Source organism: Lucilia cuprina, chromosome 5, assembly GCF_022045245.1.
Source record: "Lucilia cuprina isolate Lc7/37 chromosome 5, ASM2204524v1, whole genome shotgun sequence".
Classification (NCBI taxonomy): Eukaryota; Metazoa; Arthropoda; class Insecta; order Diptera; family Calliphoridae; genus Lucilia; species Lucilia cuprina.
This window is the reverse complement of record NC_060953.1, coordinates 2,476,533-2,491,787: the sequence shown is the minus strand read 5'-3', so window position 1 is coordinate 2,491,787 and position 15,255 is coordinate 2,476,533. Positions and strand designations below refer to the sequence as shown.

The window sequence follows — 15,255 nt, the reverse complement described above, 5'->3', positions numbered from 1 at the left end:
ACATAAATTTTTTTACAAAAATAACTGTTATACATATAATTTTTGAAGAGAAAATTGTTATATAGAAATTTTTCATAGTAATATACCCAATTTTCTATAGAGAAATAAGAAATTTTAGAGTGCCGACTATAGAATACGTATGATCGAACTTAATACCCAATAGTCGGCACTCCTATGCCGACAATAAGAATTCATGAAAAATTGTGTTCCTAATGGCGGCAGCGATTAAAATTACAAAAAAATATATTTTTAACTAACTTTTTCACTTTAAATTGAATATTTCAACTGTTTTCTTTCATTTAAATCAATTTTTGTCAAATAAATCATTTAATTTCATATAAATATTCACTTGTTTAAGGTGGCACTAAAACTAAATTTTTTTTAAGAAAACTGACAGTACTACAAATGCTGCAAAGCTGTCACTAAATAACGTCAAATATAGAGGAAATTAGTAATCCTACTTAAATTTACTCATTTCATAAAGCAAAAAGACCATATTTTCTATGAAATATAGATCAAACCTTAATAAATTTGTACAGCTTTTCTTATTTATTTACATTTTTATGTAAAAGATGCCGACTACTGGGTGATGCCGACATTAGGTGCATTTACCCTATCAAAACTTTTTAATTTAGTTTTAAAAGAATTTTAAAAGATGTCAAAATGTTAACTAGAACAGAACTAGAACAGAACTAAAACAGAACTATAACAGAACTAGAAAAGAACTAGATGAGAACTAGAACAGAACTAGAACAGAACTAGAACAGAACTAGAACAGAACTAGAACAGAACTAGAACAGAACTAGAACAGAACTAGAACAGAACTAGAACAGAACTAGAACAGAACTAGAACAGAACTAGAACAGAACTAGAACAGAACTAGAACAGAACTAAAACAGAACTAGAACAGAACCGAACTAGAACTGAACTAGAACAAAACTAGAACAAAACTAAATTTCTAAAATTTTCCAATTTCTTTTAACATTTCCTAAATTTGCCATTTTTAAATAACTTTGTTCTTATTATTTACATAAATAAAATTAAAAAATCTGTTTAAATAAGTAGATGTTTATTTAGTCAAAACTATAAATTTAAATATTGAAATAAATATAAGAAAAATTTTTAGCCAAAACAGTAAATAAAACTTATAAACTATTAATCTACACCCACCACTACAAAGTCATTAAAAGATTTTTTTATTTGCATGCCATTAATGACAATTTTTCCATTTAACCACTTGTAATTATTAGATATTTTAACTCTGATAGTAGAGCACTTAAAATAAACAATACCCCAAATACAATACAACTACTACGTTAAACGAGTTATAAGTGTTGTTGAAAACTGTTGTAGTTGTTGGCTTTTTGTAGAGAATAAAATACAAAAAACATGTTTTTTTTTTGTTTTTGAAGATATTCGGCATGGCATTCAAAAGCAGCACAATAATTGATCGTTTGCTTTTGAAAAGCCGACCAACCAACCGACCCGCCAACAATACTACAAATAACAACAACAACCAAACATTAAAGAAAAGAAAAACAATAACTAAAATAAAAAACCTGAATAACAACTACTACATACTTACAAACACACTTACTATACAGCTTTACTCCGTTTGAAAAAAAAATAAAAACAAAAACAAAACAAGAAAGCAAGAGAAAAAACTCGATGTAAACAAATGAAGGCTGACAGGCAAGTAAGGCGAGCAACAACTAGCAAAACTATACTCTACTACACTACATCATATACTTACATACAAACATGTAAATATGTAAATGTTTTCAAACTCTGAGCTGTGTAATACACAGAGTTGGAAAATAAAGTAGTATCTTGATCCACATGCGTTCATAGTGTGAAGAAACTATGTTAGGAATAAATTTGAACTAAACGAGAACTGAACTAGAACTGAACTCGAACTGAACTAGAACTGAACTAGAACTGAACTAGAACTGAACTAGAACTGAACTAGAACTGAACTAGAACTGAACTAGAACTGAACTAGAACTGAACTAGAACTGAACTAGAACTGAACTAGAACTGAACTAGAACTGAACTAGAACTGAACTAGAACTGAACTAGAACTGAACTAGAACTGAACTAGAACTGAACTAGAACTGAACTAGAACTGAAATAGAATTGAACTAGAACTGAACTAGAACTGAACTAGAACTGAACTAGAACTGAACTAGAACTAAACTAGAACTGAACTGGAACTGGACTGGAACTGAACTGAACTGGAACTGAACTGGAACTGAACTGGAACTGAACTGGAACTGAACTAGAACTGAACTAGAACTAAAATTTGTTTAGGTTTTTTAAGTATCCAACCCTGATTCCTTCTGTTATTCTAAGGTATTATTATTGTTGTTTTTATTCGAAAAGTCTCTTGTGCACGGTATTTATATATTATACAGAAATATAAACAAGTATTACTACGAACAACGAACTTAAAATTTGAAAAAAGTTGAAAAAAACTTCAAAGAACCTTTAGCAAAATCCAAAACCAAAATTATAAAAAACGAAAAAAAAAACAGAAAAAATATCTTGATTTGTTATTTACAATCTACCACAAACCCTATTATGCTCCTTCTTCATCTTTCTTTTTGTTCAGTTTTCAAACTTTGATCATTTCATTATAAATCTCCTCTACCTTTCAATCATCGCATTCCCTTAAACACTAATTGCTGGTAGAAGAAGCGGCTTGTCTGCAATTGCAGCATTGATGGAACAGCTCTTGAAACTTAAGCAAAAAAAGTTGGCCATTAAAAATATTTACAAACAAATATCACTGAAGTTAACTGACGAAAAAAAAACTTAGGTAAAAGAATAAACGTAATATTTGCCGAAACTCACCTTACCAGTTGAGTTTTTTTTTAGTTTTTTGTTGTTTTGTCTGTCGGTCTGTCTTTTTTCCAAAAAAAAAACTCTTAAGAAGCAGGTAAACTAAATTTAAAAAAAGAAAAACTAAAGTTTTTTTAGAAATAATGTAAAGTTTTTTATCTTTGCTGCTTTCGTTTGTAAAAGTATTGTTTGTAGTTTAAGTTATTTAGGAGCTTTTTGCTTAAAAATAACAACGATTTTTTAAGTTTATGTGAGAAATAGAAGTTCCAGCGGATTGATTCGCTTTAGCCTAAATTTGTTCCGAGTTTAATTTAACAGCAATTTAAGTCTAGATTAACTGAGTAGTAAGAAACCAGCCCTTAGTCAACATTTTTATTGGATTTCATGTTAAGTGAGATGCCTGAGAATGTTTTTTGATCAACTAGTGATCATTTGTTCTTGATATACGGCAGATAAAGCTTCATATTGGAGTAAAGTGCTGTCTGGTGTCTAGAGCAGAGATACAAGCCGATATAAAATGATCGGCGGCGGCGGCGCAATTATTTTAGTTCGGCGAGGGCTTATAGAAAATATCGGCGGCGGCTAAATTGTCGGCTCAATTTAAACTTTTCTTAAGAAATTGACCTTATAAGCGTTTATTATATTGAAAAATCTCTGTATAGAAACCTGTCTCTATATAAGTTTTTTTTCTGCAGAAAAATGAATATTTATAGTAGTTTTCACAATTTTAATATTAGCACAATATTGTGTGGCAACACTTTTCTATTTGCAACAATAATTTAAAATAGTGGCAACTCCGTTCAAATCGGTGAATTTATTTTTCGAAACACATGTGTCATTCCAATCTTTATCAGCGGCTACGTTAAAGACGGCTTAGCGTTTGAGCCAAAAGAAGACGGCGGCGGCGCGGCTGATTTTAACCGTTTCGGCTGGTATCTCTGGTCCAGAGCCTTTAAGTTAGTTATTTGCAATATTTATATTACTTGTACGTTTTCTTACATTGAACATAGTTGACAACACTCTTTTCACTCTTAGCAGTCAGATTTCTACTAAGAATATATGCCGCATTATATATCTGTTTATATAATACAAAACCAGTATATTTTATGTAACTGCAAACAACAACAACGATGCTATTACTACAAAAAGCAGGAGCGGCAGAAAAAAAAACAAAGAATATCCAGGAAAGATTGACACTAACTACCAAACAATGCAATGATGCTGTAAGTAAAATAATACTTTCCGTAAATGCAAGTTAAGGTACACTGGCAAAGGATGTGGATACCAATATAGAAACCATCACAGTAATCCCTTGTAAAGCTTAAACTGATCTTTAGCTAAAAATGATCTTCTATAGGAATTTAACGCCAGAGGGTCTTCTGTCAGCAGCATCATTCAAGGTAGGCTTGGTTTTGTTGCAGCAAAGGTGTGTTTGTGTATAAACGTCCATACGTCTGGCGGATCTTTTGTTTGTTTCATTCTTTCGTTTCCACAGATAACTTGTGATTATAGTCGTCTTACCGTTTTTGTTGTTTTTTGTCTTATTTTTTTTTCCAATTTTTTTGTAGTTTGGTCGGCATCGGCATACACAGAGAATGAAAGGAAGCTCTCAAAGTGTGCGATGTTTTCGTTTTTTTTTTCTCTTTTTGTTGTTTGCTTCTCCCGTCTTTTCTTTTGTTAAAGCGGTGTTTTAGTAGTATTTGTTGGATTTTAGTTTAATATAGCTTAGGGGTTTCCAATTCGTGGTATTATATAGTTAAAGTCTTGCTAGTGTTTTCTGGAATTAACAATTGGAAACCCTTTGTCTTCTTTTACTCGATTTGTTGTTGTTTTTGTTGATCTTTTTCAAGAAGTGCGTTTCAAAGAGTTTCAGGTTTCATATCTTTCTCTCTACGTACATACATACTTTGTTGCAGACAAGATTTGTTGGTTAGTTTGTTGTACGGGCTATAGGAAATAGCAATAATATCTGACATGTTAGTTGGAATCCTTTTAAATGTTTAACTCTGTTGGGTATGAGTTTAGTTTTCTTTTGCTAAAAAGATCGACAGTTTTTATATAAATATGAAGTAAAAAAAACTGTTACTCGGTAGCTTCTTGTCTTTGGTTTCCTGCTTGATGTAGGGAAAAAAACTGAAATGATGGAAAAAAATGTGTTTAAATACCAACAGTGGCCAACAAAATTATGTCAAAAAGTTTAAAGAAGAAAAGAAAAGCTTAGAAGTAAAACTTTAGGATCGTGTATATATTCGATTGCGGAAGATCAAGAATGTACGCATGGATCTTGATTTAATCATGAATCAAACTTTTGATGACATTGTCATAATTCTAACTTGAATTGTATGTTCAAAGTTCTTCTGTTATATAAAAGCTCCAAACGTCGATGGAAGTATTAAAGCTTTGGCTCCTTAAGGTTTTGATAACTAAATACCTTCAGATCGATGTCTATCTGCCCCTGTTACAACAATATCAAGAAAGCTACAAAAGCAACTTTTATTATAAAGCTTTTCAATTAAATCTATTGTCGTTCGGCCACTAGAGAAGCTCTATCTGGTAAAACTTACTTTCAACCAATGAATCCAAATACAGAGTAAAAGGATACTAGTTAAATGTTTTCAAAAATAACTCCTATTCGCAGAAGCTAGTGGAGAATCTGTTTTAAATGTCTCCAAGGCAGTGTGAAATCTTTGAACATTATCTTCATATAATTTTATAGGATTTTAAGGCAATTGGAATACCTTAGAGATCAGTAAGGCAAGATGTTATTCGCGAGAGCTGGACTTATATTAAGCATCGATTGTTTTAACTCTAGGAACATTTAAAACAAACTGGAAATCTATCAGGGAGTTCTATGTGAATAGAAAACTCTTAGGAGCGATAGAATAATCTGCTTCACATTACTCTAGGTGATCTTAGAAGCGCCATTGTTGTTGTCTTGTTTTAGAAGATTGAGATACAAACCATAAAGTTTTGAAACTCGAAGAACATTTCAAGACTAATGTTCGATAATCTAGTACAAAGTTCCCAAATTCCCTTGTAACTTTTATAGATGTCGGTAACAGGGATACAAGCCGATGCAAAATGATTGGCGGCTTATTGTTGAAAATATCGGCGGCGCCTAAATTGTCGACTCAAATTTACTTTTTCTTCAGAAATTTACCTTATAGGCGAGATCTATAATGTATATTATCTATAATGTATATAGAAACATGTCTCTATATAATTTTTTTTTCTGCAGAAAGTGGATATTCATAGTAGTTTTCACCTTTTTTATATTGGAACAGTATTGTGTGGCAACTCCATTCAAATTGGTGAAATTATTTTCTGAAATACAGCGGCTTCGTTTAAGCCGAAAGAAGCGCGGTTTTTAAAATATTAACGGCGGCCAGCCGCCGCCGATTTGAACCATTCGACTTGTATCTCTGATCGGTAACGCGATCGCGCAAAAGTAGACGACCATGTTTTGTCTTCTTATCTTTACAATTCTCTTCAATCTCTGTATCTTAATTGAATATGAAAGATCTTTAACTAGATGTCGTAAAATTGGTTCAAGTCTGGATCTAGTTTTGAACCCATGAAAGCGATTAGAAAAGAAAGTATTAAGTCCTTTACTCTTTAAGCTCAAAAAAAATGAGTTAAATTTCTTACGTGATGTAATTGATTCTACCAATTCAACTATGGCGTATGATAATAAATTGAAATTGCTCGCAGAATATTTATGTCATTCAGAATTTTTATTAAATTTTATTTACAACAATTTATACACACCCCTTACGAAATATGTCAAGCTTTAAGTGACAGCAGCTTTTCTAACTTTTGACAGATGAGAAAATTTAATAAAAATTATTAAAAACCTGCAAAGCTAAAGCTTATTTAAGGGTGGTCTTTCTACCCCCCAAACCTTCCAACAACAACAATATTATCAACATTGCTTTAGCATACTTAAACCTTTAGTAAAGCACTTACTCACGCTTTTTCCATTTAAACTATTTATTCCCGCTTATGTTAAGAGTTTTTGTTTTTTTTTTGTTGAAAAATGTATGCTTAATTGAAATTGATGATAGCAAACATCAGTATGGTTGCTTTCTGTTTGGCCCCGACCAGGCCTGGCCAGTCATTCTGTCAGTCAGTCAGTTTTTACTTGTTTCTCGTTTTTTTTCTATTTATTTCTTTTTAATATTGGAGATTTTTTTGTTTTTTTTTCGGTTTGTTTTGTGTGTAATGTGGTGGTGGTTGTTGCTTTTGTTTTTGACATGAATAGGCCGACCGACCGACCAAACAGACAGACGGCGGCTTTACTAAATAATAAAACACGCAAACGTACCATGGTACTGATGTTGAATCTCCAGTAAGAAAAACAAAAAACAAACTTTAGTTTGTATGTTAAAAACATCAACATAGAGATATAAGATAAACTGAATACAGTAAAACCTATTTAAATAGTATTATATAAAGTTATTTAAATCAATAAATTTGTGTAAAGTTTTTACTGTTATTTTTTTTTCTATTGCCTTTCATTGTGAGGCATATAAATATGTTGAACTTGTTATACCCTACACCACTATAGTGGGGAGGGTATTATACGTTTGTGCTGATGTTTGTAACATACAAAAATATTGGTCCAATACCCACCTTAAAGTATACCGATCGATTCAGACTAATTTATTGAGTCGATTAAGACATGTCCGTCCGTCCGTCTGTCCGGCTGGTTGGCTGTCCATGTAAACCTTGTGCGCAAGGTACAGGCCGCAATTTTCAAGATAATTTGATGAAATTTGGACCAAGCATGTTTGGCACAGGGACGAAACCTATTGAAAATGGTTGAAATCGGTCCATTATTTCACCTAGCCCCCATACAACCGTACCTCCCGATTTGAACTTTTTATGCCATAATTACGTCAAATATTCTATTATCTCTCTAAAAATTGGTACAAATAAGTTTTTTATAAGTATAAATGACACTGCAGATTTTCGTAAGGATTGGCCCTTATTTGACCCTAGTCCCCGAACAAACTCTCCTTCAAAAAATATCTTAAACGTCTAAAATTGATTTGTAACCATTTGTATCGCAATGAAACTCTACAAAACTAACTGTCATTTAAAAATATATCCTTTTCCCAATTTTACCAAGAATCGGCCCATATTTGACCTATATAAAGCCTCATTTAGAAATTTTGGTTTTTTTTATCAATAAATTGCTAAAATATTTTGGAATAATATTCAACATAAAAGTTTTTTTATAAAAAGTAAAAATTTTAAAAATATACTCATGGTGTGGGGTATTATTGGTCGGCCATGCCCGACTATACTTTCCTACTTGTTTTTTTTTTCTATTTTTGGTTATTGTGCGTAGATTACTGTGACTGCATCACCCATGTCTTGACAATGATGGATGACTTTTAAACGTTTAGATTTTTCATTTTAGAGATTTTTGTTTCCCAATATTATTATAAACTTTTTTTGGCTTTATTTATTATAAATATTTAAAGTTTTTTTCTTTGTTGTTGTTGTTTTATTAAAAACCTAGATTAATCATAGTTTAATGTTTTGAAATGTCAATTTATTGTATGTTTTTTTTTTTGCTCTTTATCTTCTTGAAGATTTTTAGGAAATATTTAAGTGTTTCTCTGCTTTTTAAGAAAGTGCAGGAATGATGAACCGACCACACACAGTGTTATTTAGTTTCTTCCTGGAATAAACCCCTAATGAGTCAACCACAATTGATACTTTTTGTTGTTGTTGTATATGCAGGCAAAATGTGACTAATTATCCGTTGTACTCAGTTTACACTAAAAAATATCACACATTTCTGTTATGTATATAAATGACAATTTGAAAGGTTGCTGTTCCTCAAATTTTTTGACAACAAAAAGTGTTGATATTTATCTTAAAATTCTTAAGAAAACTCAAAAAGATTATTATTTCAAATTAAAGATGCTGATTAATGATTAAAGTGAAAGGCAGATAAAGGTACAGGGAATGTTTTTCTGTTTTTTTTTTTTCAAAAACAGGATAATGATCTTTGGAAATATGACATTTCAAACAATTATTAGTTAACTCAAACAGCTGGAGTTTGTTTTCATTTAAGTACTTTTTTTCTAAGCAGCTGTCAGGGCAAATATTTTAAAAGATTTTTCTTTAAAGATTACATATCAAAAATTCTTTCTTTTAAATTACAAAATTACTTAATAGGGGTTTAATTAGCCCGCATATTGTTAATAGATTTAAAAACATGTATAGATTTCAGCTTAATCTTAGACACTAGGCGGTATTTCTTTAGTTTGTGTTTTGCATTTAAAACACAATTTGCCTTTAAATGTTTCTAATCGAAAACCTGCCAATCATTTAATACATATACTTTACAGTAAACACACTTTTCACAAAACAGTGATTACAAAAAATTAATCACAAAAACCTTGTAATTAAAATCTGACCCACGCAATTAACCCGCAATTTTTATTAGATTTTTTATATAAATTAGCAAAATCATATATTAAAAACGCTACAAATGTCTACACAGTTGCTTTGAAAAGTAATTAACATAAGTAGTGACATGTTTTTGCTCTAATTTAAAGTTTGTAAACAAAACAAACAGATAAAAAAGAAGAAAAGAATAAACGTTTTGTAAAAATTGTATTAAGTAAAAATACAAAATTTACCGGTGAATGTTACAAGACTGCGAGTGGTTGTAAAGCACTCTTACGAATCTTGAATAACACTAAATTTATTTTTAAAACTAAAAACTTAAGAACTATTAAACAAAATCTTAAAACTAACTTATAACTAAGATAAGACCTCATGCACTCTTTTTATGCATTCAATCTTATCAATTTCATATTCCCATTTAAGGGTTGGTTTTCAAGTGCGCTAGTGATAAGAATATGATCTATTTCTAATTATATCTCAGAATGTCTATGCGTTACATAAACAAGAGAATTAATGTGCATCTTAGTGCTACCATTCTTATCATTACTAAAGGTTGTCATAAAAAACTAAGCGATAAATATTTATTTGTAACTCAAGTGAACTAATCGAATAGTTTTTATGACCAAACCCATGCACCAAAATAAGATTTAAAACTATGTTCAAATATGTTTGAACATTCTGCCAGGGGAAATACTAAATATATGTATGTATAATTATTTTGTGTAAATATATATAGTAATTTATGAATACTTATGTATAATAAACCCGAACAGAATCATTGGCATGACTTCCTCTTCCTATACTTGTAGCAGTAGTAGCCAGGAACCCACAACCACAGCTTAGCTCTCTTCTCCCGGCTCGCTTTCTTCAAATCTAAATCTCCATCAAGATAATCTTTTTCATCGGCTGGATTATTATCTTTGTTTGCGTAAGATAACGTTTCGTCACCAGTATCAATAGTAACATCTTCGGCTAATTTGTCACTTCCTACTTTATCGATAGCCCCAGTTTTATTACAGGCAATTTTATCATCACCATTATTTCCTTCAGCATCATTGTCATCTTCGGCATTTTCATTATTGGCTTTAATACACACATTTGCACAGGCTATAGTAGAAGACACATCGTCTATGTTGGCTTTAGTTCTAATATCAACAGCACTGGTTTCATTAACGATAGATCCAGCTTCATTTTTAATCCCTTCATCAGAATAATTATTATTGGCGGCATATTTAGCTTCAGTGTTGATATTACTGAGTTGTTTATCTAATGCATCTTTTTCATCAACTATAGTATCATAATAAGCGCTCGAAACATCAATTACAGCAAGAGGAGTTTCCAAAACAACACCAGTACTCCCTCGTTTATCATCTTCATTATCTCCAACTTCATTTCTCATGGCTTCTTCAACGATTGATTCATGAACACCATATTGATCAGAAGCACCCAAGAATGTGTTATCCCCATTATAAAATCCTCCATAGTGAGGACTTGCCGGGGGAATGTTAGCAGGAACATTAGACAAACCACTAACTGAATCGGTTTCTTCAGAGTGTTCAATTGTTAAAATAAATCTGTATTTGTAATAAGATTCATTATTCTCGTCTTCTGTTTCTTTACTAATTTTTGCTCTTCTCTGCCTTAGCAATTGGAGTACTTTTTCGTATTCGACATTTGATCTGTGCCACTGAATCATTATGTCCATTTCGAACATACCACACTGAGAATAGCAATATTCCAATTGCTTCATAGAGTTGCTCAACTGTATAATATTTTCGTCAATATCGCATACAGAATTAAATAAATTTATAACTCCGCTTATACCTTCTCTTGATCGTTCCATTTTCTTTTCAATCTCCCAAAATTTGTTCTCATGTGAAAAAGAATCAAATTTTGGGCATTCTTCCAATTCGTGTTCACCACGATAACAACAAGTGCATAGATTAAATGTTATCTTTTTAAACACTTCTGTGTTTTGTTTATACTCTTCTTTTTGTTGTTTAGAATCAGTATCTTCCTCATACAGATAATCTTCTTCAACGGCAACCACCGTTTGATCATCATCATAATTTTCCGTTACCTCCTTCTTTTCATCGCAACAGTCTTCATTATGCTCCCTTGGAGCACTTTTTAACTCACGTGGAGTTTTTTTTCTGGTTTCTTGAACCCTGTTCTGGCATAGATGCCATTTCCAGCTCTCGTGGAGCTTTCATTATCTCTTTTTTTATAGAGATTTTTGCTCTCTTGGAGCATTCTCTGACCCTCGTGGAGTCATCTTTAACTCTCGTGGAGTTTTTACTGGTTCTCGTGGAACCTTCTTTGGCGCCTTGTCCTTCTTTGGAGCATTCTCTAGCTCTCTTGAAGCTTCTTGCTCTTTTTGAGCATTTTCAGGCTCTCTTAGAGCTCTTTTTAACTCATCTCTCATCGTTTCTTCAATGGAGATTATCATGGATTCCATGTACTTTCGTAGCCTAGTTTCTAGGTCTTCTTTTATTGTTGTCGACATATTGTATAATTCTTTTCTATATACTTTTTATTTATTTTTTAATATACTTTTCATATATATTAATTTTATAATTAGCTTTTGCTAATTCAATCTCTGTCAAAGCCGAGATTGACGCTTTTTTCACGAACAGTAAACCTGGCCACGGCACTGATCCGGTTCGAAGGACCAAATGTAAAAATTGTATTAAGTAAAAATAAAAATACAAAATTTACCGGTGAATGTTACAAGACTGCGAGTGGTTGTAAAGCACTCTTACGAATCTTGAATAACACTAAATTTATTTTTAAAACTAAAAACTTAAGAACTATTAAACAAAATCTTAAAACTAACTTATAACTAAGATAAGACCTCATGCACTCTTTTTATGCATTCAATCTTATCAATTTCATATTCCCATTTAAGGGTTGGTTTTCAAGTGCGCTAGTGATAAGAATATGATCTATTTCTAATTATATCTCAGAATGTCTATGCGTTACATAAACAAGAGAATTAATGTGCATCTTAGTGCTACCATTCTTATCATTACTAAAGGTTGTCATAAAAAACTAAGCGATAAATATTTATTTGTAACTCAAGTGAACTAATCGAATAGTTTTTATGACCAAACCCATGCACCAAAATAAGATTTAAAACTATGTTCAAATATGTTTGAACACGTTTTTTATTTTCTGCAGTAAAATACTTAAAAAAGCAATTTGTTATAAAAACAATCGAATTAAAAGGACAACAGAGTAACTTTAGTGTTGCCACAGTTCACAGTTGCAAAAGAAAGTACTTTATAAACAAAGCAGTGAATAGCAAAGAAAGAAAAGTTTTGTAAACAAAACAAATAGAGTAATAGAATAACAGTTTATTTAAGTGTTACCAGATTGTTGTTTTTAGATTTTAAGGTGAAAGCATCAAATTTTGATAGAATTTTGTGATTTTTCAATTTGATAGTTTGTTTTCGAAATTCAAAGCAAAACAAAGATGGCAAGAACAAAGTGTTACAACAACAACAGCAGTTACAAAATAAAGTATAAAATCACAAAAGCGAATAGAAAAACAATATGAAGAAGAGTAAAACAAGGTTTTTCTAGTTCTACCGAAGGTCTAGTGCTTCCATATTGCTTTTCTAAGGAAATATAAGAATGAAATATTTTAGAATAAAGTCTTAAGCAAGAAGGAAGTTTCTACGTTCTGTGATAAATCAGTTGTTTTATGTTACAAAAACCTAAAGACAATCTCACGAACAAACTAACGACACAAATTAATGCTACATCACGTTACGGAACGTAGAAACTAATTGCAACCTCCGTTAGTTTCTACATTCCGTGATGAATCAGCTGATTCGTTTTTTGGCTTACGGAAACCTGTGTTTGGCTCTGCCAAAGAGCTACTGTTGCCATATTCTAAGTAAATCTAAGAATGAAAGATTTCAGAACAAATGCTCAAGCAAGAATTAGTTTGTACGTTCTGTGAAGAATCAGTTTTCAGTTTGTGTTTTTATACAAAAACCTAACCACAACTTCATGATCAAACTAACGATAGAAACGAATCAGTTGCTACATCACAGTACGGAACGTAGAAACTAATTGCAACCTCCGTTAGTTTCTACGTTTCGTGAAGAATATGCTGATTCGGGTTTGGCTTACGGAAACCTATGTTCGGCTCTACTGAAGATTTGGCAACATTACGTTTTTAAGGTAGAGTGAAACATTTCAATATAAAGGCTCAAGTAAGAATTAGTTTTTACTTTTAATGATAAATCAGTTGATTTGTGTTTTTTCATACAAAAATCTAACGGCAACCTCGCGATCACACTAACGACTTAATCTGCCTTTCCGTAAGCTAAAAACGAATCAGTTGATACTTCTGTAATTAATCAGATAATTTGTGTTTTTTCTCATACAAAACCTCATAAACTAACGACTTACATTAACTTTCCTTAAGCCAAAAATGAATCAGCTGATTCATCACTAATTAATCCTTTAGTTAATTTCTACGTTTCTTGACAAATCAGCTGATTAGTTTTTGACTTATAAAAACCCGTGTAAATCGTTAGTTTAGAGGTGTCTTTGAGTTTTTGTAAAAAAAACCGAATAAGCAGATTTTTCATTGAACAGTAAGTAAAACGAAACTGATCTTTAAAATACTCTAAAAACGAAGACAACAGACAACCAGTGTTGCCATATTGCATGCCTAAAAAAATGTTTATAAAAAATCTAAATTTTATTAAATAACTTAAAATAATAACAAATAAATGTTAAATAAATGAACAACTAAGCATTAAAGAATTACTTTAACGTACAGAGCTGTATAAACTGAAATATAGGGATATTTAAGAGTTGCCAAATAGTGATTTTGTTACTCCAATGTTACCATATAGCTATACTACTGTAAATTTCTAGAATTATAACTTTTCTTTACAAATAAGGGAAAAATTACATTATAACAGTGTTACCACAGTGACATTTTACATAACAGTGTTGCCGTATAGTTTAACTAAAGCAATTTTGTTAAGAAAATTGTACTTTTTGTAAAATGTTAAGAAATTTTAAAGAGTAAAAACTTAAAAATATAAAAGATGAAATATTTTTTTATAAATATTTTTTTTTGTGCCTTTACTTTTTTATAACACTGTCCTAAAGCATGTACATATAATTTACACTTCATATTTAACAAAACAAAAAAAAACATGATTTTTTTTATTAAAAAAATGTAGGACATTAAAAAAACGCGGAAAATGAATGGGGCATTCAACAGCTCTTATGTTTATGCTATAGAATGAAAAAAAAAATTAATATATTGAGCAACGACTCCACTGACTGACTGACTGGTTTACACAACTAACTGGATGATAATGGTGGTGTTATTATTTTTACAACAACAGGACAGAGATATTAAAAAATATATATATGTATACATTTGTATATGTTAACTACTACTGCATGCCATGTAATGATGTTGTTTTTTAGAAAAATAAAAAAAAAGAATTCAAAAGGTTTTGACTACATCCCAACAATGTTAACAATTGTAGGGTTTTTTTTTAAAACATATTTTGTTAATTTTTTTTTTGCTTTTCTGCTGAAGTTGATGATTATTTTTTGGAATACCATGTTTGGCCCTACTACCACTACTACTACTACTACAACACTCTATAAACAGCACAACACAGGCATAAAAGGTCTGAATATAATAAAGATTCAAATCTTAATTAGAGTGGCATAAATAAATAGGGATTTCTTTGAAACTGATTATACACTGTTGTTGTTTGTTATTCATATTTACTACAAAAAAGGGTTTTAGTTTTCTATAGAAAAATGTGTTTTCTTAATGTTGATGTTTAAACAAAAACAAATATAAGGTTTCGTTTTCAATGAACACACACAAACAACATAGGGTAAATGCACCTAATGTCGGCATCACCCAGTAGTCGGCATCTTTTACATAAAAATGTAAATAAATAAGAAAAGCTGTACAAATTTATTAAGGTTTGATCT

General features: G+C 31.0%; 1 protein-coding gene across 1 annotated transcript in view; it reads left to right on the top strand.

The window, feature by feature from the left end:
* The window catches only part of LOC111685694 (protein naked cuticle), a 57,958-nt gene that overhangs the window by 7,809 nt on the left and 34,894 nt on the right, over positions 1 to 15,255 (top strand). The window lies entirely within an intron of this gene.